We start from the raw sequence: 27,309 nt of genomic DNA on the forward strand, positions 1-27,309 counted from the left end.
TGAATTACATCACTGTTTCCTGGAGAAAGAACTACAGAAGGGATGTGCCAGGACCAGTGGCTGGGGGAATAGGAGGCATATCAGCCACCGGTCTTATAAACAGGTAACCGAACAGAATTAACGGTTTGATTTGAAAATAGGCTATTTCAGAGGAACTACTAAGTGAACCAGAAGATGGATGACATATTCAGTGAAGGTAGGAAATCAGCAAGGACATGTAAAGAAGTTTTTGCTTGGAATTGTACTTTAAATAGTCAAGGGATTTTCAATTTGAGTAAACAAGTTCTTTCAGAAGATGAACAGAGTGTTGAATAGAGGCCTGAAATTTGCACCACCACATAAGCTTAACAAAATTTTAAATGTTCATTGATATACAAAAATACACTAGGAAATTGAACGTAAAAAGAGATGCCTACTATTTAATCCCACTAGAAATATTACACAGTCCAATAGATCAGACATGATTGGACTTAGTTCCACATCTAAAACACAAACGTTTTAAGCATTGTAACCTGTCAAATGCATCACTCTTTAATCCACCCACTATGGAGATCCCTCAGTCTCTCTTTTTAGAGACTTAGCATTGAAAGATTTGGAGACATTTAAGGCAAAAAAATTCACCTGTAGACAAAAGATTTAAAGAGGAGTTAAAATCCTTGTGTGCAAGGCGAGATATTGTTATACGCCCCGCCGATAAAGATGGAGGCGTGGTAGTTTTGGATAAAGAGGACCACATACAAGAAATGAACAGATTACTTTTAGACCACAATACTTATGTTCCCTTAGAAAGTAATCATATGGGGGAGTTATAAGCGAGCTTTACAAGTAATCATTAACAGGGGCTATACTCAGTATATACTGAATAAAAGAAAATAAATTTTCTGATACCTGCTGCTCCTAGATTTTCGATCATATATTTGCAGAAAGTGCATAAGAATCCTACTGATCCACCAGGATGCCCCATTATTAGCAGCATAAATTCTATAACTGCACGTATCGGTAAAAATATTGATTAATTACTACAACCCTTAGTGGTTAAAAATCCTTCTTACCTTAAGGATACTACAAATGTATTAAAATCACCTAAAGTGAGGCTGTGTGGAGGAATGGCTACATTTTAGCCACTGCTGATGTGGCCTCCCTCTACACTACCATTTCACATGATCATGGTTATGTCGCAGTACAATACTTTTTAAGATGTGATGATATGGTACCTGATATTTAGAAATTGCTTATTTTGGATTTATTTGCTTTTGCAATGACACAGAATTATTTTTGGTTTAGGGTCCAGTACTGTCTACAGCAGTGGTTTCCAAATTGCGGCTCAAGGGCCAGATGCAGCCCTTTGCTTGCCTTTATCTGGCCCTTGCGGCATTATTCTTGCCACTATCAACCATGGGACACTATTCCTTCCACTGATACCAACAATGGGGTACTATTCCTGCCACTGAATCCAACAATGGGGCAATATTCCTTCTACTAACACCAAGTATTTCTCTAATACCAAAGATGGGGCATTGTTTACTCCACTGGGCACACTCCAGTCCCCCTATAGTCTGAAGAACAGTAAACTGGCCCTTTGTTTACAAAGTTTGGAGACCCTTGATCTACAGGGTCGAGGTGCGGCCATAGAGGCCATATTTTTATTCTCAGCAAACTATGAAATGCTATGGCATATGGACATTTATGACTTGCTGTACTATGTGGTTTATTTGGTCCAGTGTCCCTGCGGGACAAACTGTGCACGTGTTGCAGGTACATCTCAATGAGCAGGTTTCAAATATTAAAAACATGGCTTTCGAGGACATTACTGATCCAAACATCATGCTAGATGCCACAATAGGGACCCCACAGGGACTTTGTTCATGGTCATTGACAATTATACACCCAACTGGAAGGGAAGTTTTATTAGAAGAGAAATATCAAAGTTAGAGACCCGTTGGATCTATGAACTCAAAACATACAGGCCGTATGGTCTGAATGTTGATTGGGATGTCAATTGCTTTATCAACAATAGTTTACTCCCACTCTCTCTTTGTCTTCTCCCCCTTAGGCTGTCTGTAAAAAAAAAATTATATTTTTTTCAGGTTTTTTAAATCCTTTTTGCTGTTATGAACGATTTTGTGGATTTTAAATAATGTTTGAATATATATAAAAAAAAAATTCTGTGAACATCTGATCAGCCTTTTTTCTGTCTCTTTTTTTTATTTTTTGTTTATATTTTATATGCCTTACTTTTTATTATTTAATATGTAATATGTTAGCTCCTTTATGTCTTAATGCCTTGTTTTTCTCTTTCCCTTTTGCATTATATGTTTTGCCACTTGTTTGTCTCTTATTTCCAGTAATTTTCTTCTACTTTATCACTATATAAATAATATGCACCATAAGGAGTCTCCTAACTGGCCACTCCCCCTGATACCATCAGCTCTAACAAACCGCATCGGGGTCAGACCAATGGAAGTGAGGTCACCACACACGCCAATACCGGAAGCAGCCTAACAGAATGAGACAGTGGCTGTTCAGATGGTATTGATGTAGCCTCGTACTATCTCCTTGTCACTTAGCAATGTGAATGCGCAACTGATTTTAATAACTTTAAAAGTCATTTTTTACTACCCTATGAGAGCTTTCTCCTTTCATGTGCCACCGCTTTATCTGAGTTGGAGTGCTTGATGGGAAGACTCTTGGAAGCAAGATGGCTGTATGCTCTATATGTCCTATATGACCATTTCCCTACACATGGTCACATACTTTTTGGTAAGGTACTTCATGTCTGCATGAGGTGTTCATGAAGTGTGTAAAGGTTCTTTGCATTTTTGACATGTTGGAATAATATTGTTGATGAACACAATTTTTGGGATTTATGAGATATAGATATATATACATACACACACACACTTTTTTTGTGCATAGACATTTGGGACTTTACGCCTTTGTTTGCCCTTTTTGGTTATGGTTTTTTAAACATATGGATTGTTTTTAATGTAAATGTTAATTTTATGTTTATATTGCACTTTTTATACATAAATTATAAAGGATATAAAACTTAAAATACGGTAAATAATTTTACTTTACCATGTCTGCATTATTTCCTGGATAGAATCAGAAGTTCATTAAATTATTTTAAATTGCTCCCGAAGGCTGGTCTTTATGGTCAATATGTTTTGATGTCTTCTAATGTTATGATCTTGTTAATCTCAAAGCAGTATGGGCTGTCATTTCTTTCTCTGCTATACGTCTTGGATGTATGTTTATGCCATTTCTTTATAATGATCCATTCTGTGTATTCCTTTATTCTTTTTCCGTCACATTACAATGTGATTTTGTCCGTCTGATGTCATTCTCTTCTGATGCTTACAGCCAGAATGAAGAGGAAACCAGCCTCTCAGCAACATCAAAGGTTCAAACTGTTTGTTGAAAATTAAATGAACAGAACTCCGGGTCACTATATAAAAAGGTTTCGAATATTTTGTATGGCCTCTCTTCATAATTAGTTGATAGAAAAATGCCCTTCTCCCTAATTAAAGTACTTGCTGTTTGCTAAAAGTCAGCCTTATTCATCAGAAAAGTTATTCCACAAACTATAAACATATGAAACTGTGGCAACACAAACCTCAATGCTGGGTTGGGAGCAAAGTCCAGCCATGTACTGCATCATCTTATAATGAGCTTTCTAAAGATAATAAATCTGATTTTCCTAATTAATATGGTATACACAAGAATATACCAAAGTTCTAAGACACTTTTACAAAGGCAATAGAATAAATGCAGTGGTGCAGATGCAAGGGTTGTTGCTCTGATAAGACTGACCTAGGAGAGGCTGAAGAAACCCAGCAGTGGCTAACTATTCCTCAGTCCTATATTGCGGTTTATCAAAATCTGGTTCACACTTCTGCTACAGCTTGAAAAGTAAGTCAAGGAAGCTTTGGGCCTCACTCCGTGTGTTTTTAGTATGTACTTAGTTTCCGCTGTAAAAATCCTGTTTACAGGGCTCAATAACTCTGATAATGTACACACACGTGAATGAGTCAGAAGAGAGGCTTACTGTACCTCCATTTCTGGTGTCTTAAAAAAGATAATTACCAGTCTTCTCTTTTTGGAGAATCAACACTGCTTTCAGAGTCTTTGTTAATGCAAAACTCCTCTCATAACATTTCTTTTCCCATGCAGTGGGGCTGCTACTGCACTGCATGGGTTAAGTGTTTGTTTTGTCCAGGAGCTCAGGGAAAATCTGAACTTACCCATTTCTCCGATCATCTGGAAAACCGCACTCCCCCACATCCATTGGTGGACTGTTCCCGCCGTCCTTACGCCCTGAGCTGGTCTATGGATGTGATGTTAGGAACAGACCATTCACAAGAGAGCGGTGGGAAACGGTCTTGCGCTTGGAGGATCGGCGGATATCTTTGCTTTTTGAGCCCCTAGACAAAAACGAGCATCTAACCCATGCAGTGCAAGCACAGCCCCACTGCATGGGAAAATAATAATTTTGTCCAAAATTCTCTCAGTATTAAACATTTATCTTGTGATTAGTGTTTCTGTGTATGCAGAAACTCTATATGTAAATAAAATAATGGTCATTAAACTAATTATTTTCTGTGTTATTATTTTTTATAATTATGTCCCCTGTGTGTTTTACCTTTACATCTTGCATCTTTCAATTTTTTGTAAATACCTGGTTCATACTGACATTTCCATAGACCTCTCTATTGGTAGCTGCAATGCAATAGCAGCCGATCCTCTGGCTGGTGTATTGCCATTCACAGTACGCATGCTCCACCAGTTGCAAAGCCATTCATTTCCAAAATTTTTTCTTTTCCTTCCCCCCACATGACTTTTTCATCTGCTTGCAGAGTGACGCCAGTTGTCTGAATGATATCAGCTCTCCCTGTTCTTCGCTATTTTCATTTTATATTACAGCTAATATTTTAGATGGTGATTAATGGCTACAATGTTTATTTGTTATTTTGTAATAAAATTACAATTTTGTTTATTTGTTTATTAACCCACATGACTGCAACAGCGCCAATCCGTTCTGCGCAGCTATTATAAGTTAATGAAAACTTCCTGCAGTGACAGCTGCAGGAAGAGTTATAGGTTTCCTGCTTGCTCAACCCACTGATCTAGAAGTGCAGAGATAGGCAAATTAAATAGTATCATGTGACAGCGGTATATGCAGAAGTAAGCAGGGTATTCAGAATTTCAATGTGTTTCGCGTACAGTTGCTTACCGGTGTATTGCTCAATTATACTTGCAAATTGGTGGCTGTTGGTTTGACGACACTTTAAAAGACAACTCTAGTCAAAACGTTTTGAGTTAAAAACTATATTAACAAACCATACTGCCCTACAATATACCAGATTATACATTTTTCAGACCAATATATCTCATAGATGTTTACACCAGGGCTTGATAAATCTTAGGCACCAGGTCGCTATGGCGACTAGAAATTGCATCCTGGCGCCTGAGATTTTGGCAGCCATCCACTGTCAGGTACCGGAATGCCACTTCACTGATCCAGAGATTTGTTAGCCCCATGGCTTAATCTCCTATCCGTACCTCTCAGCATACGGAAAAGAGGCATTGTAACTGGTCAGCACCGTCACATGGACAGCACTGACCAAACAAAACCCATCTAGCCCATCCTGTCAGTGCTGGGAGGAGAGGATGCAGCGGGACACTGATGGTGGGGGGGTCCAGTGCAGGGACAGATTTTCTGTAACGGTGGACCTACACTTTCAATGTGTCATCCCTGCCCGCCCACACGGTTCCTTTCTTTATTTTTATTTCTTTCTGACACGCAGTTCTGGGCACCAGGCAGCTAAATTTAGAAAAAAAGGCCCCTAACATTTTTAGCCGGCTCCTAGATTCAAAGCAAACGTGTCAATTGCTGGCTTACACCATCACATAAAGGCTTTTTACCCACTGTGCCTTTGTTCTGCTATTGTTTCAATCTACAGGCCTAAAACCTTATCCACCTGGGCATTTTTGGGCACCCGAGCCTACAGCCCATTGCTGTCTTGAGTGATAATAATGTACAGGGCTGTATACATACAGGGACATATGCTCAACAAAGAAAGTCCACGTACCTCCTTGCTTATGCCCCTCTGCTAACTAAAATACTTGCAATGTTTAGAACTGATTTCAAGAGTATTGTTGTTTTCTCAGCAAATGTTTAGTTTTAATTTATTGCCTTATTTCTATATTCTATCATGTCTGGAAGTCTAAATTGTGTTTTTACAATCCATAGTAAAAAAGTTTTTATGGTGGATCAAATATCTTTATTTTTCCCTTAAATAGTACTCTTTTGGAATGTCTATTTGTGTTTTTTTTAGAGAATTTTAATCAAATGTAATCATAGTCCACAAGACAAGATCGATGCACTATATGTAATAAAGTCCCCTTATTATTTCACCTACCTGCCAAATATTAAAGCTGAAGCAGGTTTTTTGAATTTGGAAAGTGCAGACATCAGCTGTCTGTTATCTGATTCCAAGTTTCAGAAAGTTACTAAGCAGACAGATGGGCAAAGTAACTTCTAAGAGCAGCATCCTCACAAAGATCGCTGTATGGCAAAGAACTTTAATTATATAAATTTTGTACAGTTTGCTGTTCTAAAACAGTATAAAGTGTAAAAACTTTCAATCCAAAGTATATATTAATATTCAAATGCACCTACAAAGAAATATAAGGAGCATTACACAACAAAACCTATGTACAGTGAAGGAAATAAGTATTTGGATAGCTGTGCACAGCACAGCCATGCAAAGCAGCATGCTTACAGTGAAGCACATGGACACAGCACTATGTGTAAAACAGCACACAGTTAACCCTTTGATCACCCCTCATGTTAACCCCTTCCTGCCCAGTGTCATTAGTACAATGTCAGTGCTTTTTTTTAGGACTGATCACTGTATTGGTGTCACTGGGGATGTCAGTGACACCAAGTCAGTTCCCCCCAGTGTCAGAATGCCCGCCGCAGTCCTGCTATAAGTCGCTCATTGCCACCATTACTAGTAAAAATAAAAAATAAGAATATATATATTATACAGTATTTATAAAGCGCCAATAGTTCGCTCAGCGCTGTACATTACAAAGGGGGACAGAACATGTGACAGAATACCAATACCATGCAAAACATGAGGGGATCGAGGGCCCTGCTCTTTCGAGCTTACAATCTAGGAGGGAGGGGATAGTGGTACAGGAGGAGATAGCTGTGGGGGATGAAGTGGTAGGAAGAGTGGAGGAGGTCGGCAAGTTAGCAGGGGGTGGCATAGGCTTCCCTGAAGAGATGGGTTTTCAGTGTGTGCCTAAAGGAGAGGAGAGTAGGTGATAATCTGATGGGTTGGGGCAGGGAGTTCCAGAGGATGGGTGACACCCTGGAGAAGTCCTGGAGGTGGGCATGGGAGGAGGAGACCAGGGAACTAGAGAGTAGGAGGTCTTGTGAGGAGCGGAGTGTGCATGCTGGGCGGTACTTGCATATTAGGTCAGTGATGTAGTTCGGAGCAGTATGGTGGACAGCTTTGTACGTCCGTGTTAGGATTTTGAATTTGATCCGTTGCGCAATCGGAAGCCACTGGAGGGATTGGCAGAGGGGGGGTGGCGGAAACGGAGCAGTTGGAAAGGTGAATGAGTCTGGCAGCCGTATTCAGGACCGACTGAAGCGGGGATAGCCAGCGGCGAGGCAGGCCAGTGAGGAGGGAGTTGTAGTAGTCGAGTCGTGATATGATGAGGGAGTGGATGAGCTGTTTAGTGTTTTCTGGGGTTAGGAACGGGCGTATTTTGGCATTGTTGCAGCGGTGGAGTCTGCACGAGTTTGTTAAAGATTGGACTTGGGGCTGGAAGGATAGGTTGGAGTCCAGAATGACACCCAAGTACTCTGGCCTGCAGGGTGGGTTTGATGGTGGCGTTGTTGGATGTGATGGAGAAGTCAATGGGGGGGGGGGGGGGGGGGTGTCCGGGCTGGGGGGGGAAGACAAGAAACTCGGTTTTGGAGAGGTTCAGTTTAAGGAAGTGGAGCGACATCCAGTCTGATATGTCGCTCAGTAGGTGTGTGATTCGGGCAGAGACTGAGGGGGTGAGGTGGGGGGGTTGAGATAGATTTGTGTGTCGTCGGCATAGAGGTGGTAGTTGAAGCCGTGAGAGTGTATGAGTTGGCCAAGGGAGGAGGTGTAGATGGAGAAGAGAAGGGGCCCGAGGACAGAGCCTTGAGGGACCCCAACAGAGAGGAGGAGGTGGTAGCATTATTGGTAACGCTGAAGGAGCAATGTGATAGGTAGGATGAGAGCCAGGAGAAAGCAGAATCTGAGGCCGAGGGAGTGTAGTTTTTTTTTTTGAGGAGGGGGTGGTCGACTGTGTCGAAGGCCGCAGAGAGGTCAAGGAGTTTGAGCACTGAATAGTGGCCATTAGCTTTGGCAGTTAGAAGGTCGTTGGAGAGTTTGAGTAAGGCGGTTTCGGTTGAGTGTAGGGGGACGGAAGCCAGACTGTAGGGGATCGAGGAGGTGGTTGTCGTTGAGGTGAGAGCATAGGCGGGTGTAGACGAGGCGCTCGAGGAGTTTAGATGTAAAATGATTGCAGGGAGATGGGTCTGAGGTTGTTCGGGTCATTGGGGTCCAGGGAGGGCTTTTTAAGTATGGGGGTGATGTGTGCATGTTTCAGAGGGGAGGGGAAAGTGCTTGAGGAGAGGGAGAGATTGGAGATGTAGGTGAGGGAGCGTAGGATGGAGAGGGAGGGATGTCGTAGGAGTTGTGAGGGGATAGGGTCGAGGGGGCAGGTGGTGAGGCGGGCATCAGAGAGGATCTTGGAGACTTCCTCGATGGTAGTAAGGTCAAAGGTGCGGAGTGTTGGGGGAGCTTCAGTATGAGGAATGTAGGGTGGGGTGGAAGTGGAGGTCAGAGCAGTGGTGGGGCAACGGGGTTGGAGGGAGTTTGAGCAGCAACGAAGTCCCTGCGGGTTATGTCGAGGGGGAGGGTCGGGATGAGGGGGTAGCTGTGTGAGAGGGGACAGGTTGAGAGGGTGTGTGAGTTGCGGCAATGTCCTTGCGAATTGTGTCAATCTTGTTTTTGAAGTGATTGGCAATCTCAAGGGCGGTGAGTGAGGTGCTGGGTGGAGGTGGGGGTGGAGAGAGTAGAGAGTTGAAGGTGGAGAAGAGTCGGCAAGGATTGGAGGAGAGGGTCTTGATGAGGGTCAGGAAGTAAGCTTGTTTGGCTGCGTGGAGGGAGGAGGTGTAGTTGTGGAAGGCAGATTTGTAGCGGGTGAAGGCTTTTTCGGATTTTGTTTTGCGCCATAGTCGCTCCAGAGCACGACTGTGTCGTTTGAGGGTTTTGGTGTGATCAGTCTGCCAGGGCTGGAGGGGTCGGGGTCTGATGTTGCGTGTGGTTAAAGGCGCTAGTGAGTCAAGGGCTGTTGACAGCGCGTTGTTGTAGGCAGTTATAGCCAAGTCGGGGGCAGGACAGGGGGAGGATGCTGTCATAGAGTTGATCAGCTGCAGAGTGGATGGGGGCAGGGTTAAGGTTGCGGAGGTTACGGCTGGTGTGACATTTGGAGGGGTAGGCGTTGGAGGACGAGGAGATAGAGAAGGTAATCAGGTTGTGGTCAGAGAGAGGAAAGGGGGTGATAGTGAGGTTGTGGGGAGCGCAGCGGTTGGAAAAGACAAGATCAAGAATATTACTGTTGGAGTGGGTGGTGGATTGTATGCACTGTGCAAGTGCAAAGGAGGAGGTTAAGTGGAGGAGATGGGATGTGTCCGGGTTGTCAAGGTTGACAGGGATGTTGAAATCCCCAAGGATGATGGTGGGTAGCTCAGAGGAGAGGAAGAAGGGTAGCCAGGAGGTAAAGTCATCCAGGAAGCGGGGTATGGATCCAGGAGGCCGGTATATCACAGCAATCTTCAGGGGGGTTGGGGAGAATAGTGGGACGCAGTGGGCCTCGAAGGAGGAGAAGGATAGGGAGGGGGGGTTTGGGAGAACTCGGAAGGTGCTCTGCGGTGGCAGGAGAAGACCAACCCCACCACCTTTACGACCGTTATATATACACACCACCATTTGTAAACGCTATAACTTTCAGTAAACCAATTCATTTACATGTATTGGGATTTTTTTTTTCGCAAAGACATGTAGCAGAATACATTTTGGCATAAATTTATGATGAAATGTGATTTTTAATTTTTTTTTTTATTGGACATGTCGGTCTCTCTTTTTTTTATAGCGCAAAAAATGCACAGGCGATCAAATACCACTGAAAGAAAGCTCAATTCGTGGTAAAAAAAAAAAGACGCAAAATTTAATTTGGGTGCGTTGCATGACCACACAATTGTCAGTGAAAGTAACGCAGTGCTGCAATGCAAAAAAATGACCTGGTCAGGAAGGGTGGTAAATCCTCAGGACGACAAGTGGTTAGCAAGATTCTGCTCAAGTGGTCACATTTAGAATTTAGGGGGATGGCATAAAAATATACAAAAAAACCCGGAGCCTTTGATCCAAAATATGTAGCTGTTGAATGTATGGGACTGAAATGATGTTTTTAGAAATAAATGTCATGTAAACATATATACTTGATTTCACTTACACTTTGTCCTGGTAGAAGACACTGTACTACATGACATTTTGAAATTCTGGGATGCTGTCTAACCTGACCCAGGACACAGCTGTTGACAAGGCAATGACATAATGAATTTTACAGGTCAGTCTGCTTGCCAAATTAACCACTTTGCATCCTGGACAATTTTTAAATGTTTCACACATGTCAAAATCAGTATTCTTTCCTAGAAAATTACTTACGACCACCACACATTGTATATTTTCTAAAAGCAGAAGCTCTGTAGAATACAATTTTGGCAATTGCAATTTTGTATGTCACACAATGCTTCCGCAGCTGTTTATCAGTATTTTAAAAGAAAAAAAATACAATAAAATGAATTTTAATACACACAAAACATGGTAGAATACCCATTTTGGAGCGAGTAAAAAAATACAAAACACACATCAAGACTCAAAAGTTGTGTGGATGCATGAAATGTCAAAACATTATAAAACCTAAAATTTTTAATAGGCAAAATTTTGAAAGTCTTTACAAATGATCAGTTCAGGGTTACCATGAATTATGGTCCTAGAATTATTGCTCTCACTCTGACGTTTGTGCCAATATCTCTGGAGCTACCAAAGAGTTCAAGGGGGGAAATCTCTTCTCACCACTGTAACAGTGATTGGGAGGCTGTAGAGCCACCTGGATCGCTTTTGCTAAACAACCAATTCGCTAAGTGACAAAAATTACACCAAGCTAAGGTTTGCAGCTGCAATCATGAGCTTGCTTTAACCACTTCAAGTCCAGGACATTTGAAATTGGTCCAAGAAAAAGCAATTAACAGTATCAGCAATTATCAGATTGTAAATTCGGTTACAATTGTTACATAGTTAATAAGGTTGAAAAAAAGACACAGGTTCATGCAGTTACACCCGTGTGTGAGATTTTTATTCTTTAACAATTCCTATAGCCCTGTAAAAGTTTTTTGAAGTTGTTGACATTTCCAGCTAGTAACACTTTCTGGTGAGGGAGTTCCACATTCTTCCAACAATAAAGAACCTTTTCCACAACCTATGGTCAAACCCGTTTCTTCTAAACTTAAATCGTGGCCATGTGTCCACTTCTGGGACCTTAGACTAAATTGTTTATTATATTTACTGGAGTTACCTTTGATATATTTGTACTCATATCCCCTCTTAAGTGCCTCTTCTCCAAACTGAATAACTGTAATCTATATGTAATCGATCCTCGTAGCTCAGGTCCTCCACCCCCCTTTTGTTAATTTTATAGCCCTTCGCTGAACCCTAATTCAACAATGTCTTGTCTGACCAAAGCTGAATTTCTTATTAAAGATGAGGTAGAACCAGTGTTTTACATAGCGGAAGAATGTTTTATTTATCTCGTCAATGTATGTCCTTATTAATGCAAGACAGTATTTTGCTAGCTGTGGCTTGCCATTTTATGCTATTGCTAAGTCTAGGATCTACAAACACCTCCAGATCCTTTTCCCTCATTGATTGTTCCAGGGCAGCCTGGAAGTAAATGAGTGGAACTGACCCTTTAAGTAACTACCCAGTATTCTCATTAGCGCAGATGGGTGGAGATCTTTAAATCTCCAAGTGTGATGGAATCACAGCACAACTTTGGGATTGCACAAACACTCTTCCCTTATTTTCTGCACAACGTAGCCCTCATTTGATTCTGCAAACACCTGATAAATCAAAGCTTATATTTATATTATGTGGTCTACCGGCAGTTACCGCCTCCTTAACTATGTTGCAGCTAAAATAAGTTCACACAACTTGATGCATGTGTGGCTTGAAGAGGAGGACTGGCATGAGGAACTAACAATAATAGTAGTCTGAGGGTTCAAAGCCAAAGTACTGATGGAAACTACCACTCTATGGCAGCACCCAATCTTCACCAAGACATGTGCAGATACTCTGGGACAAGCTATGCCCTGAAGCATGGGGTTCTGTGCAAAATCACAATTGTCTGGATTTTTGAACAATTATCCACACATCAGAGAACTCTGCATTCATTATGTACTATATACAGTCAGGTCCATAAATATTGGGACATCGACACAATTCTAACATTTTTGGCTCTATACACCACCACAATGGATTTGAAATGAAACGAACAAGATGTGCTTTAACTGCAGACTGTCAGCTTTAATTTGAGGGTATTTACATCCAAATCAGGTGAACGGTGTAGGAATTACAACAGTTTGCATATGTGCCTCCCACTTGTTAAGGGACCAAAAGTAATGGGACAAAATAATAATCATAAATCAAACTGTCACTTTTTAAATACTTGGTTGCAAATCCTTTGCAGTCAATTACAGCCTGAAGTCTGGAACGCATAGACATCACCAGATGCTGGGTTTCATTCCTGGTGATGTTCTGCCAGGCCTCTACTGCAACTGTCTTCAGTTCCTGCTTGTTCTTGGGGCATATTCCCTTCAGTTTTGTCTTCAGCAAGTGAAATGCATGCTCAATCGGATTCAGGTCAGGTGATTGACTTGGCCATTGCATAACATTCCACTTCTTTCCCTTAAAAAACTCTTTGGTTGCTTTTGTAGTATGCTTTGGGTCATTGTCCATCTGCACTGTGAAGCGGCGTCCAATGAGTTGTGAAGCATTTGGCTGAATATGAGCAGATAATATTGCCCGAAACACTTCAGAATTCATCTTGCTGCTTTTGTCAGCAGTCACATCATCAATAAATACAAGAGAACCAGTTCCATTGGCAGCCATACATGCCCACGCCATGACACTACCACCACCATGCTTCACTGATGAGGCGGTATGCTTAGGATCATGAGCAGTTCCTTTCCTTCTCCATACTCTTCTCTTCCCATCACTCTGGTACAAGTTGATCTTGGCCTCATCTGTCCATAGGATGTTGTTCCAGAACTGTGAAGGCTTTTTTAGATGCCGTTTGGCAAACTCTAATCTGGCCTTCCTGTTTTTGAGGCTCACCAATGGTTTACAACTTGTGGTGAACCCTCTGTATTCACTCTGGTGAGTCTTCTCTTGATTGTTGACTTTTACACACATACACCTACCTCCTGGAGAGTGTTCTTGATCTGGCCAACTGTTGTGAAGGGCGTTTTCTTCACCAGGCATAGAATTCTTCGGTCATCCACCACAGTTGTTTTCCGTGGTCTTCTGGGTCTTTTGTTGTTGCTCAGCTCACCGATGCGTTCCTTCTTTTTAAGAACGTTCCAAACAGTTGTTTTGGCCATGCCTAATGTTTTTGCTATCTCTCTGATGGGTTTGTTTTGTTTTTTCAGCCTAATGATGGCTTGCTTCACTGATAGTGACAGCTCTTTGGATCTCATCTTGAGAGTTGACAGCAACAGATTCCAAATGCAAATAGCACACTTGAAATGAACTCTGGACCTTTTATCTGCTCATTGTAATTGGGATAATGAGGGAATAACACACACCTGGCCATGGAACAGCTGAGAAGCTAATTATCCCATTACTTTTGGTCCCTTAACAAGTGGGAGGCACATATGCAAACTGTTGTAATTCCTACACCGTTCACCTGATTTGGATGTAAATACCCTCAAATTAAAGCTGGCAGTCTGCAGTTAAAGCACATCTTGTTTATTTCATTTCAAATCCATTGTGGTGGTGTATAGAGCCAAAAATGTTAGAATTGTGTCGATGTCCCAATATTTATGGACCTGACTGTATGTCTGCGTGATGCCCAATTAGAGTAAAAGTTATTTTCCATCTTAGAAGAAGACCCTATGTCATAGCTGCACCATGACTGAACAAAAGGAGAGACAAAACACCCTATAAACTAGTCCTCCAATCTTCAGTAAGAGGATTAAATACAAGCATCTTGTTGTTGCACATGGGTGCAATACATAGTAAAAGCATAATCTAAATAAGGCTTGAGATTTTGTAGAAAAAAGATAAGCCCTTTAACACAATGCAAACTATTTTTTCAAAAGTGAACATATGATGAATCCGCACTAGGGAGAAGGCTGCCAGTACAAGTATGTTCAAATACAACTAGGTTTTCACATTCAGTCTTTCAAACACTGCTATAATTGCTATGACCGATGCTGTTGGCTCATGAAGGAGCTGCAGGCAAAGTGATAAGGGAGTAGATACAAATGTGAAACGTCACTATATGGAAGCATATCAGGCACCATAACTGAGAAACCCTTTCTTTCAACACACGGACCAAGCAACCAATAACAGTCTTTCCAGAGAGGGTTACATGGTTTTGATTAGAAATGAAAGCACTTTATAAATAAGTGCTTTAATTTTCAATGGTTGCTAATCCTTTAAATCACACAGAGGATTTACTTTTCCCAGTAAATACAAATCAACACAAACATATGTGCTCTCTGCTTCCTCTGAACATAAAAACAAGCCTCGGAAATAATGTGTTGTTCAATTTATAGCTAGTATCTGGTGTTCTACAATCAAAAAGTATGTAAAAAATACATATTCAAACACTGTAATAATATTGTGGAAAAATATTAGAATTGTTCTTTTTTTAAGAATAATTTATAACCTAAATTATTTTTTCCTCATGCTTTCACTGGCAATGGAATTACCTACTGCACCCAACAAGAAAATGCCCTAATTGACTTTCTGCCATAGGGACAAGAGCACAGCTGTGGACATTTTGCTTATGTAGGTTAAGGTTGGTAAAAAAAACATGTAATTTAATGAGCTTTAAATTTACCTATATTTAATATTTGCCAACCCTGAACTAAATAGGATTTCAATGTATTTCATAAGGGAACGCATAAAGTAAAATAGGATTTTTGACTTACCAGTTAAATCTGTTTCTTGGGGTATATTATAAACACAGGCTTTTAAACATTATTCTTTGGCTAAAATAAAATAGAGGTTATACTTACCTGCTCCGTGCAACAATATTGCACAGAGCAGCTCCTTACTTCCTAATCTGGAGTCCCCCGTCAACGCTGTCCACTCCTTGCGTGTGCCCCCACTGTAAGCCATGTGCTATGGGGGCACCTATGTGGAAACGCTCCATGTTCCCTATTCACAGGATTTGAATGACAGGAGCAGGAGCCTAAGGGTATCGCTGGTCTCAGAGTCGCCTGTGAGAACAGGAAGAGGGAGCAGCAATGCTACACATGGGACAGAGTTGGATTGGTGGAGGAGTCAGGCAAGTGTTTGGCGGGGGGGGGGGGGGGGGGGGCAGATGTTGGAAGATTTTTTACCTTAATGCAGAGAATGACTCAAACAACAGCTTGCAGCACCTTACACCCAAAACTGGCATTAGCAGAGGCTTGAAAATCCACCTGATAGAACTTAACAAAAAAGTGTGAACATAAGCACAGATGGCAACACTGCAAATCTAAGAAACAGATGCCTGATGCTGAAGTGCCCTTGAAGCACTAACAGATCTGGTAGAACAGACCTTTAAAAAAAAAAAAAAAAAAAAAAGAAGAAGATGAGAGGAACCCTATCCTTCAGACTATAGGATATAATGATCATTTCTCTGATCCACCTAGCAATGGTGGAGCGAGAAGCAGGGAGACCCCTGCGGGAACCCACAGGAAGCACACAAGGGAAATCCATATGCCTAAAAGAGCAGTAGCTGAGAGGTAAATTCTCACAACATGTACCACGTCAAAACAGTGGGGAGAAATTGCACTCAAAGTAGGACAAAGGGAACGTAGGACAATGTATTGGTTAAGGTGAAAAGACACCACCTTCAGGAGGAAGGAGACTGTAGGCATCAAGACAACCTTGTTAGCTCAGAGACCCTCTACAGAAGCAACAAGCAGTACTTTCTAACATGAATGTAGTATTTTGATTCTCACAAGCAAACAAGACCTGCCAGGTGCAATGGAAGTCTTTGCAAGAAGCTAATATTCTAGCCTTCAAGAGGATAGGAGATACCTGTCCCTCAGGACCATGATGTTAAAACCAGCAAGCGAAAAGCAGGATAAAAACATTGGCCCTTGGGACAGAAGGTACAGATGATGCAGAGGGGCCCACGGAGCACCTGCCAGGTGTTTGAGTATGTCCAGGTACCACACATTCCAAGGCAAATTCGGTTCAAAAAGAATCACCAAAATGTCATACACCTTGATCCTATAGAACAAAAAAAAGGGAGAATCTGGAGGGGCGGAAAGGCATAAATCAGGCTGAACTGGCCCACAGCACCACCAATACCTTCACTATAAATTCCTGAAGGTCCCTGGCCCTGGCAACAAACCTGCCCAGTTTGTTGGTTCATTTGGATGCCAGCAGATCCATGTCCGACACCCCCCACCTGTGGCAAGGGGCTTGAAATACCTCTGAATAGAGAGCCCATTCTTCCGTATCCAGAGGCTGACAACTGAAAAATTCAGCCTGACAATTTTTCACACCTGAGATGTGGACAGGGCACAGGGACAAAATGTGCACTTCTGCCCAAGAGAAGATGAAGTCTATGTTCTTGTGTAGTACATCTTGTGCTTCCTTCATGATTGATGCAGGCCATGGCCATCGCATTTTCTAATTAGATTCTCATTGGATGTCCTTGCAATGAAGACAACCAAATAGCTGTAAACTCTGGAATGATGATGGGAAGGCGTGCTTCCCCTGATAGCCATGCCCCTTGCACTGAGAGGACATCTAAAACTGCTCCTTGACTCAAAAAGCTGGCATCTGAAAATGTCCTCATTTTTGGAGAATAGGGCTTCCCTGACTCCAGCGCTGGGTTACAAATCCACCATACTAGGGAGTGCCTGGCCTTGGGGGTCTGATCTCTTGGACAGTCCAAGGACCAAGCCTGTTTGTCCCATGCTGCCAGGATGTTAAGTTGTAAAGTTCTGGAGTGAAACTAGGCATACGGCACAATCTAAATGGATGCAACCATAAGACCCAAGACCTTCATGCAGAAATGAAAAGACCCAGGTACTCACAGACCCAATCTGTGAGAGGAGTACAGTGATGAGTTCCTTGGGTTGAAAATCCAAAAAAGGCTTTGTAGAGTCTGTACTGTCTGTTGGATGTTGGCTAACAGAGACAAGGGAGACTGGTCCTTTAACAGGAGTATCTGGAAATGGATTTTCACTGTCTGACTTCTCCCTGCTTCATGCTTTCCAATTTGTCGCCTTCCCTGTCATTGTAGGTGGATCTGATTGCTTCTGTCCAGCAGTTCTTGTCTCATGGGGCCATTACCAACAGAATAATTCTTTCAAGGTTTCTACTCAAAACTCTATGGTACTCAAACCTCTTTATGGTTCCCAAACCAAACAGAGGATATGTCAAGGCGTCAGGCTCGGAGGCCAGTAGCTATAGCAGTGGAGCAGCTCCCAAACAAGTGAGACAGGTATACAAGTAGGTCACCCTGGCGGATGACAAGGGTTTACCTGAGGTGTGGGGTCTAAGTACTAACCTGTATTCACCAGAGCTCCAAATGGTGGAGATGGGTTTAGCTGCGTGTTAGTACCAGGTTGCGGCCCTCAGGATCGCCCCACCAGGAGGTGAACAAGCCAGGGTTCGGTAACAGATAAGCAGGTAGGGATCAAGCAGAAGCATAGTCCGTAAACAAGCCAAAGGTCAGTAACAAATGGTTGCAGGTTGGGATTAAGCAGAAGGGTAGTAAAGGAAGAAGCCATAGGTTGGTAACGAATGGGAGCGAAGATATGAATGGCAACAGGCGAGACAAGAGCGAAGATTAACAGGAGAAATACCCCATCCAGGCTTCCCCCTTCAAGTGGAATATAGGCATCAAAATGAAAGAATCCTTCATAGTAAGAAGGTAAGAGTTTCTCATTACATCACCTAACAATATAAACATATTTGCTTTCTTTAACCTTTTTAAACTTGTTTTCCATCTTTAGACAAGGCTTTAATTTTACCATCTACAATATCATGGTTTTAATTTGGTTGCAGTTCACTACATACACCTTTTTTTTCAGAATTTACTCTGTTTCTCCTGATAGCTTCCTCAGTCATATGGCTTCTGAAAATAACCTTCTCCATGTCCATATTATTACTTAGAGTCTGTTTTAAGTTAAATTGTAAAACAATCAAAGGTCTATTATGGTAAGCAAATGCCTGCCAGCCAGCAGCTCCCGGGGTACATATAAACTGTGTAGTTTAGAAAACCTGCCCCAAACACTACTGTTATTCTCTAGATAAGGGACGCCATCAGCATAAGCCAGCACCTCTTTGTACCCCTCTACCTTGTCTGCCATGTGTTTGTATGTGCTGCTAAGGCTACGGTCATCATTATCAAACAGGGCTGATAACATATGTGTTTGTGTATTCTGTACCCCTCGTCTCTAAAACTCCTTACTGGTTTTTTAATGTGGTGGCTGGTCCGACTGGCTCATGATGGAACCCTGGGGTGTCATCTTATCAACACAAAAAGCACCTTCTGCAGTTCAAAACTCTGATCAGCCTCCTTCTACCCTCCACACCTCACTGTTGGACTTTCACAGTTATGGGCCAAGAGATATAGGAAGGGGGAGGCCAGGTCTCAACAACAAGAGCCTGATGCCATATGTATACCAGAGTATAGGGTTTGGGGCTCCTGGGGTGCCTTTAGAAGGGGGATTGACCTTTAGGTACCTGGAAGTGTCTACTATGGCAGGTAAGTGGCTAATTAATAGGACTACGTGAACATTTTAAAATCTGTGCAGTTTTCAACAAATTAATAAAACCTCAGAGGACTGCATATATTTGTTTTTTTTCTTAATTTTTACAGCAAGGATCAATGCTTGCTAATTATAATAGGGTTATCTTCCAAGGCCATTCTAAGACAAACTGTGCTCAGTGGCGTTCTGTAAACATTTGGAATATATAAAAGAGAAGACTGCAAAGCTGCCCTTGAAATTCTCTTTTGCAGAGTTAATTCATATTGTATAAATCTAGGTTGTTAACATTAAACACAGTTGGTTATTGTTGGGCTCAGTTCTGTCACCCAAGTCTGAACTCTGTCTAAATGAGCTGTCATGGGACTGAGCGCTGCCTATCTACAGTCACTGCTTAGATGATTCACAAACACCAGTCGCCCCCAAAGGGCTTGTATTGTCATCTCTTTCAAACTCTTAATCTTAATTTTTTTTTTAATGTACAGTTTACACGTCTGTGGCCTGCCTCAAGCCTCTTTGGTTCTGCATTACCGTTTTACAAAACTGTAGCACTAATAGCTTTGTCACACAGCTTCTCAGTATACTTGCTATCCGTCTTTGATAAAGTCTATTTAAAGGGGAACTCTTGGCAGAGATGGGTCATCCACAAGGTGATCTAGCACAGAATCTAGAGCCTGGGGGATATCAAGGGGGGGGCCAGCTACACCTCTGAAACAGATGGCAATGCAGGTCCTTAGGATGATTACTAGTGCTTGTGTATCATCTAAGCAGTGACTGAAGATAAGCGGTGCTTGCTCCCATGACAGCTCATTTAGACAGTGTTCAGATTTGGCTGACAGAACTACAGTAAGCCAGTTAGATACAGTACTGTAAGTAGGTATCGCATATTTGGTCAATGTTGTGCACCTGTCCCTGTCTGTCGCTTGACAAAGAAAGGATATACTTGTAGGCAGTTAAGTGCCTGACAGAAAAGGGCTATACTAATGCAGACAATGCAAATGTGGTGACATCCATCTACTTATTGTGCGCCTTAAAGTTTACAAAAAACAGACATACATACTCACCTCTATGCTTCAGCTGTCTCCTGCTGGTTCTAAGCCTGAGAACTGAGCGATCACATGACCACTAATTGCTCAGTTCTCAGTTAGCTCTGAGCAGAGAGCAGTGACTGTCAGTTACCGCGCTCTTCTCTTCCCCTCCAGTTCTCACTGGAGATCCGGGCTGGGGAGGGGGCAGGAGTGACTGATTCTGGCTCAGTCGTACACTGAGAGACAAACCGCTGGATCGATCTGGGTCACAGGAGAACACAAGTACACTCCTGTGTCCCTCAAGAGAAGTATGGCTAAAAATAATCTTTGGTTATAATTTTCTTTTAAGAGTGTCAAACCAAGAATGGGTGGGGGGGCAATCTGCTACCTTACCTGGGGCCCAGTTTTCCCTTAAATGTAGGCCTAAAGGCAAAACTTTTTTTTCCCATTTTGTATAGAGTAAGGGAGGGGTATAACCTCTGTCAGTTTTTTTTTTTTTGCCATCTTTGTCCCAGTGGGGAGATTTCCCTTCACTTTCAAGCCCATAGCTAAAACAATTTAAAAACAGGAAGAGAGCGGAAATCCCTCAAAAGCGAGAGAATCCCTGGTCGTCAGAGTCACCAAAATCAGTGTCTTGATTTCCCCTCTACTCCTGTTCTGCTGACAACCCAAAATTTGGGATTTACTTCCACTTTTACACTTGATGATACTGGTAAACAGGACAAATAGTGAAGGTGAATCTCCTTAATGGGGGCACAGACAATAAAACCTGACAGAGGTTCTAATCGCTCTCCACTCTAACCAAAACTAGCAAAAAGCTTTTTCTTTTAGCAATACATTAAGCTGGTTATACATAGAGGGAATTCAAGCCATAAGCGGCGTTGATGGTATCTTCCTGCCCGACATACTTTGTTCTGTTCCTTTGTCAAAGCCACTGAACTCAACTCAATAAAAGCTTATGTATTCATGCACACATAGGCTTTTATCAGAGTTTAGCAACAGCAGAGTTTAGGCAGAAGAATCGTGTTCAGGAGAGGAGCATTTTGGCAAAAACATGCCAAACGCAGCAAAAACACGCCAAACGCAGCAAAAACACAGCTAAAAGCTAGCAGTGTTTAAAGCTTGGGCATTCATTTCAATGGCAAGAAACCTGGCCAATGAAATGAACATCCAAGTGCTAAATGCATTTTTTTACGTTTAACGTTTTTTCTCCTGCCGATAGGGTAAGTGTCTAAGGCCCCTTTCATATTGACAGTCCGTTTGGGTCTGCCTGCCAGTTTTTCAGGCGGACCCGATTGGACCATGTACGCCACAAACAGACAGATGGGGATCCATTCCCCATCCACTCGGCAGACTGGAACGGATGACAGTCAGGTGGAAACAGACAAGTGCAGCACCGAAGCGGACACAGAGCTGTCGTCCACCTGCTCAGCCCATGTGGCTGAATGAGATAAATTTTATCGTGCATTGCCAGCTTTATTTATCACCGACTCTGGGTAAATGCATTCAGTCCCAAATATGTAAACTAAAAAGCCATTTACCTTAGTGTCTGCTTTTTTATTTATATTTTTAAATGAAAAAACATTCCATAATTTTTCAGGCTTTTAGCACGGAAGGAAGTCAATCTCAGCAAATGTGAGCTTTAAACAAACAAGCCATTTATACCAGATCCATTCCAGCAGTAAACACCCCATTAACAACTAGTAAATGACCTTTATGTCCAGGAGCAGATTAGTAAACTGTAACCTTTAAAGCAGATCTGTCTTCACAAAATAATAAATGGGACAGAATTACGTTGTCATAGAGTCTTTATAAAGTACCTGTACAAATCTTCTATTTTGCTAAAGAAGAGTCAATGTTTCCTGTGGCATGCAAATAGTAGCTCAAGTACACCCTCCAACATCCCACAATGCAATATGAGGCTTTCAAGAAGATATAAAAAATATATAATAAGAGAAATAACAAATCCCTGACATGCCACAATAAACAGGAACAGTATGAATAAAAAAAATAATAATATACAGTTGTGTTCAAAATAATAGCAGTGTGCTGAAAAAAGTAAATAAAAGCTCAAAATCCTTCTAATAGCTTTTATTTCCATAACACAAATGCATTGGAAACACTACACATTCTATTCCAAATCAAAACATGAAGAAAAATATATCAAATTTGTGTTGTTCCTCTAAAAATATTGAAGAAAAGTGAATATTAGACTGTACAAAAAAATAGCAGTGTTTGTATTCTTCTTTACAAACTCAAACATTCACTATATAAACTGAAAAATGTTTGAAGATTTTGCTTTCCTTTGAATCACTTAATATTTAGTTGTATAAGCACTGTTTCTGAGAACTGCTGTACATCTGTGTTGCATGAAGTCAACCAACTTCTGGCACCTGTGAACAGGTATTCCAGCCCAAGATGATTGGACTACATTCCACAGTTCTTCTCTATTTCTTGGTTTTGCCTCAGAAACTGCATTTTTCATGTCACCCCACAAGTTTTCTATTGGATTAAGACCCGGGGATTGGGCTGGCCACTCCATAACGTCAATCTTGTTGGTCTGGAACCAAGATGTTGCACGTTTACTGGTGTGTTTGGGGTCGTTGTCTTGTTGGAACACCCATTTCAAGGGCATTTCCTCTTCAGCATCAGGCAGCATGACCTCTTCAAGTATTCTGATGTATTCAAACTGATCCATGATCCCTGGTATGCGATAAATAGGCCCAACACCATAGTATGAGAAACATCCCCATATTATGATGCTTGTGCAACCATGCTTCACTGTCTTCACAGTGTACTGTGGCTTGAATTCAGCGTTTGGGGGTCGTCTGACAAACTGTCTCCGGCCACTACACCCAAAAAGAACAATCTTACTTTCATCAGTCCACAAAACGTTGCGCCATTTCTCTTTAGGCCAGTCAATCTGTTCTTTGGCAAATTGTAACCTCTTCAGCACGTCTTTTTTTCAACAGTGGGACTTTGCGGGGGCTTCTTGCAGATAGCTTGGCTTCACATAGGCGTCTTCTAATTGTAACAGTACTCACAGGTAACTTTAGACCTTCTTTGATCTTCCTGGAGCTGATTGTTGGCTGAGTCCTTGCCATTTTGGCTATTCTTCTATCCATTCGAATGGTAGTTTTTCACTTTCTTCCACGTCTTTCAGGTTTTGGTTGCCATTTTAAAGCATTTGCGATCATTTTAGCTGAGCAGCCTATCATTTTCTGCACTTCTTTATAGGTTTTCCCCTCTCCAATCAACCTTTTAATCAAGGTACGCTGTTCTTCTGAACAATGTCTGGAACGACCCATTTTCCTCAGAATTTCAGAGAGAAATGCACTGTAACCAGCATGTACAACATTTGCTGCCTTCCTTCCTTAAATAATAGCAATAATTGCCACCTGTTTTTCAAAGAATGAATGACCTCACTAATAGAACTCCACACTGCTATTATTTTGAACATGCCCCTTTCAATTAGTGATTCAATTACACAGAATCAGCAGCATGCATGTCATGACTGTTGGGTCTGTTGGATTTCTATTACTCTACTACACCTGCTAGTACACCCTGCGATTTTGCAAGTTCTCCCAATTAGAAATCATGGAGGGGTCTGAAATTCACATTGTAGGTGCATTCCCACTCAGTCAGAATTTAAAAAAAAATTCAGGAAATCACATTGTATGATTTTTAAAGAATTTATTTGTCTTGCACTGCTGAACATAAGTATTTGAACACCTGAGAAAATCAGTGTTAATATTTGGTACAGAAGCCTTTGTTTGCAATTACAGAGGTCAAACGTTTCCTGTAGTTCTTGACCAGGTTTGCACACACTGCAACAGGGATTTTGGCCCACTCCTCCACACAGATCTCCTCTAGATCTGTCAGGTTTCGGGGCTGTCGCTGAGTAACACGGCATTTCAGCTCCCTCCAAAGATGTTCTATTGGATTTAGGTCTGGAGACTGGCTAGGCTACTCCAGAACCTTGATATGCTTCTTACGGAGCCACTCCTTGGTTATCCTGGCTGTGTGCTTTGGGTCGTTGTAATGTTGGAAGACCGAGCCACAACCCATCTTCAATGCTCTGAGGGAAGGAGGTTGTTGCTCAAAATCTCACAATAAATGGCCCCATTCATCCTCTCCTTAATACAGTGCAGTCATCCTGTCCCCTTCGCAGAAAAGCACCCCCAAAGCATGATGTTACCACCCCCATGCTTCACAGTAGGGATGGTGTTCTTGGGATGCCACTCATTCTTTTTCCTCCAAACACGACAAGTGAAGTTTAGACCAAAAAGTTCTACTTTGGTCTCATCTGACCACGTGACTTTCTCCCATGCCTCCTCTGGATCATCCAGATGGTCATTGGCAAACTTCAGACGGGCCTGGACATGTGATGACTTGAGCAGGGGAACCTTCCGTACAATGCATGATTTGAAACCATGATGGCGTAGTGTTCTACCAACAGTGACCTTTGAAACTGTGGTCCCAGCTATCTTCATGTCATTGACCAGCTCCTCCTTTGTAGTTCTGGGCTGATTCCTCACCTTTCTTATCACCAGTGATACCCCACAAGGTGAGATCTTGCATGGAGCCCCAGTCCAAGGGAGACTGACAGTAGTCTTTAGCCTCTGCCATTTTCTAACAATTGCTCCAACAGTTGAACTATTTTCACCAAGCTGCTTGGCAATTGCCCGTAGCCCTTTCCAGCCTTGTGGAGGCCCACAATTTTATCTCTGGTGTCTTTTGACAGCTCTTTAGTCTTGCCCATGGTAGTAGTTGGCGTCTGACAGACTGTGGGGTGGACAGGTGTCTTTAAAGAGCTCATACAGGTGCTACTAAGTTAGATTAATGAGTGGAGTAGAGGTAGACAGTAACAGGTCTTTGAGAGCCAGAATTCTTGCTGTTTCTTAGGTGTTCAAATACTTATGTTCAGCAGTGCAAGACAAATAAATTCTTTAAAAATCATACATACAATGCGATTTCCTGAAATTTTTTTTCAAATTCTGTCTGAGTGGGAATGCACCTACAATGTGAATTTCAGACCCCTCCATGATTTCTAAGTGGGAGAACTTGCAAAATCGCAGGGTGTTCAAATACTTCTGTTCCTCACTGTATACACACACTTCATATTAAGGTGGCACCAATACAAAGTATTTCCAGTACTCATACTCGTGCAAATGCTCCCGATACCTGAGACAGATACCTCTGCGGTGCAATTTCCATAAAAAAAGCTCGGTGAGGCATGTCAAGGTTTTATCAGACATATTGTAACAGGGCTATTTTATGACATTGGCACAGTAAAGGCTTCTGGCAACTTGACCATGCAGCTCATTTTTGTTCCAAGTATTGTCGCATTGTCCTCCGTGAAACAACCACACTATCTTTTTCCAGAGCAGCCTATATTTCTCCTGAGATTACCTGTGAGTTTTTCTTTGCATCCCGAACAATTCTTCTGGCAGTTGTAGCTGTAATCTTTCTTGGTCTACCTGACATTGGCTTGGAATCAAGAGATCCCAAGTTTTCCACTTCTTAATAAGTGATTGAACAGTACTGACTGGCATATTCAAGGATTTGGATATTTTTTTTATATCATTTTCCATCTTTCTAAAGTTCAATTACCTGGTTACGCAGGTCTTTTGACAGTTCTTTTCTGCTCCCCTTGGCTCAGTATCTAGTCTGCTGAGTGCATGCACGCGAGAGCTTACCAACTGATTATTTATACACAGACAGACACCAATTGCAAATTTAAAAATCCACAGATGTGGGAAATGAATATTTAATTGCCATTTTAACCTGTGTGTGGCACAGTGTGTGTCTGTACCAAGGCCAAGCATTCCAGGGGATGTAAACTTTTGAACAGGGCTATTTGGGTGATTTCTGTTATCATTAGGATTTAAAAAGGAGCCTAATAACGATATGGTAATAAAAGGCTTCATATGATCATCATCCTTAGATACAAGACAGTTTTTTGGCATGATCAGTCATTTTCAATATCAGTGTAAACATTTCATGATTTCTGCCAGGTATGCAAACATTTGATCACAACTCTATATATTGCTCAAAAAAAAAAATTAAAGGACCACTTTTGAAAACACCTCAGATCTCAATGGGGAAAAAAAATCTCATGCTGGATATCTACACTGATATGGACTGGGTAGTGTGTTAGGAATATAAGGATGCTTCATCGTTTGATGGAAATTAAATTTATCAACCTACAGAGGCTTGAATTCAAAATATCTTAGCATCCAAATAAAAAAGACCTTAATAAGTGACTCCACTTATCAAAAATCCCTGCAATCAGCCATGACATCTCCTGAGAGACCTCTAAAAAGGTAAGAATTTTCTTTTTGTCTAGGTACGCTGTGTGCATGGGAACGCACAACAGACGTACAGTATAGTTGGGAAATATACTTTAACCACGTCCGGTAGATAACCGGCCGGACAGGAGCGTTGCCGATGAGGGTGGCCGTTTCTAAACGTCCCCACACATCCAATGCTTGTGCGCGCTCCCTGGGAGCGTGCGGCACCACAATCGGTGCTCACTGTGTCTTGAGGATCGCTGTATGGGACCTCTCTTTGTGAGGTCCTGATTCATGTGATCACCGATTGGCCAATCAGTAATCACATGAATAGTAGTAAACAAGATGTGACTTCCTGACATCATTGTTTACTACTTGTGAAATCTGTGAATGATCAAAGAGGTCACATGGTACAAGGCTACTCACAACAGCCTTGTACCATGTGACAAGCTGTGACCAATCACAGCTCTCACAGTGTTTCTCAATGGCTGCAGGAATGCAGCCAGAGAGGAGAGATTATTGCTTTTATAGTCTTTATGGGTGTAAAAGAAATCAGTGTAAAAAAAAAGGAAAAAAAAAAAAATCTTCATCACCCCCCACAAGTAGTACAGTGTCACTATGGTGACATTGTACTGCTAGGGCGACAGTATGATAAAATACAAAAATAAATAATAAAAATGTATAAAAAAAAAAGTTTGAAAAATTAAAAATTTTTGATTATAAACTAATTTGGGTTTTTTTTTTTTTTACTAAAAAGATAGATGAATACATTTTGGCCAAAATTTATGAAGAAAGATTACATTTGCAAAATGTTATAAGAAAAACACTTTTTTCAACATTTTTGGACTTTTTCATTTATATAGCAAAA

The 27,309-nt window shown here is 41.7% G+C and overlaps 1 protein-coding gene across 3 annotated transcripts in view; it reads right to left on the bottom strand.

The window, feature by feature from the left end:
* Positions 1–27,309, bottom strand: part of CPQ (carboxypeptidase Q) — a 586,146-nt gene that overhangs the window by 500,727 nt on the left and 58,110 nt on the right. The gene's annotated exons all lie outside the window — the stretch shown is intronic.

This window comes from Staurois parvus, unplaced genomic scaffold, assembly GCF_062004578.1.
Source record: "Staurois parvus isolate SC_StPar_1 unplaced genomic scaffold, SC_StPar_1.0 ptg000052l, whole genome shotgun sequence".
NCBI lineage: Eukaryota > Metazoa > Chordata > Amphibia > Anura > Ranidae > Staurois > Staurois parvus.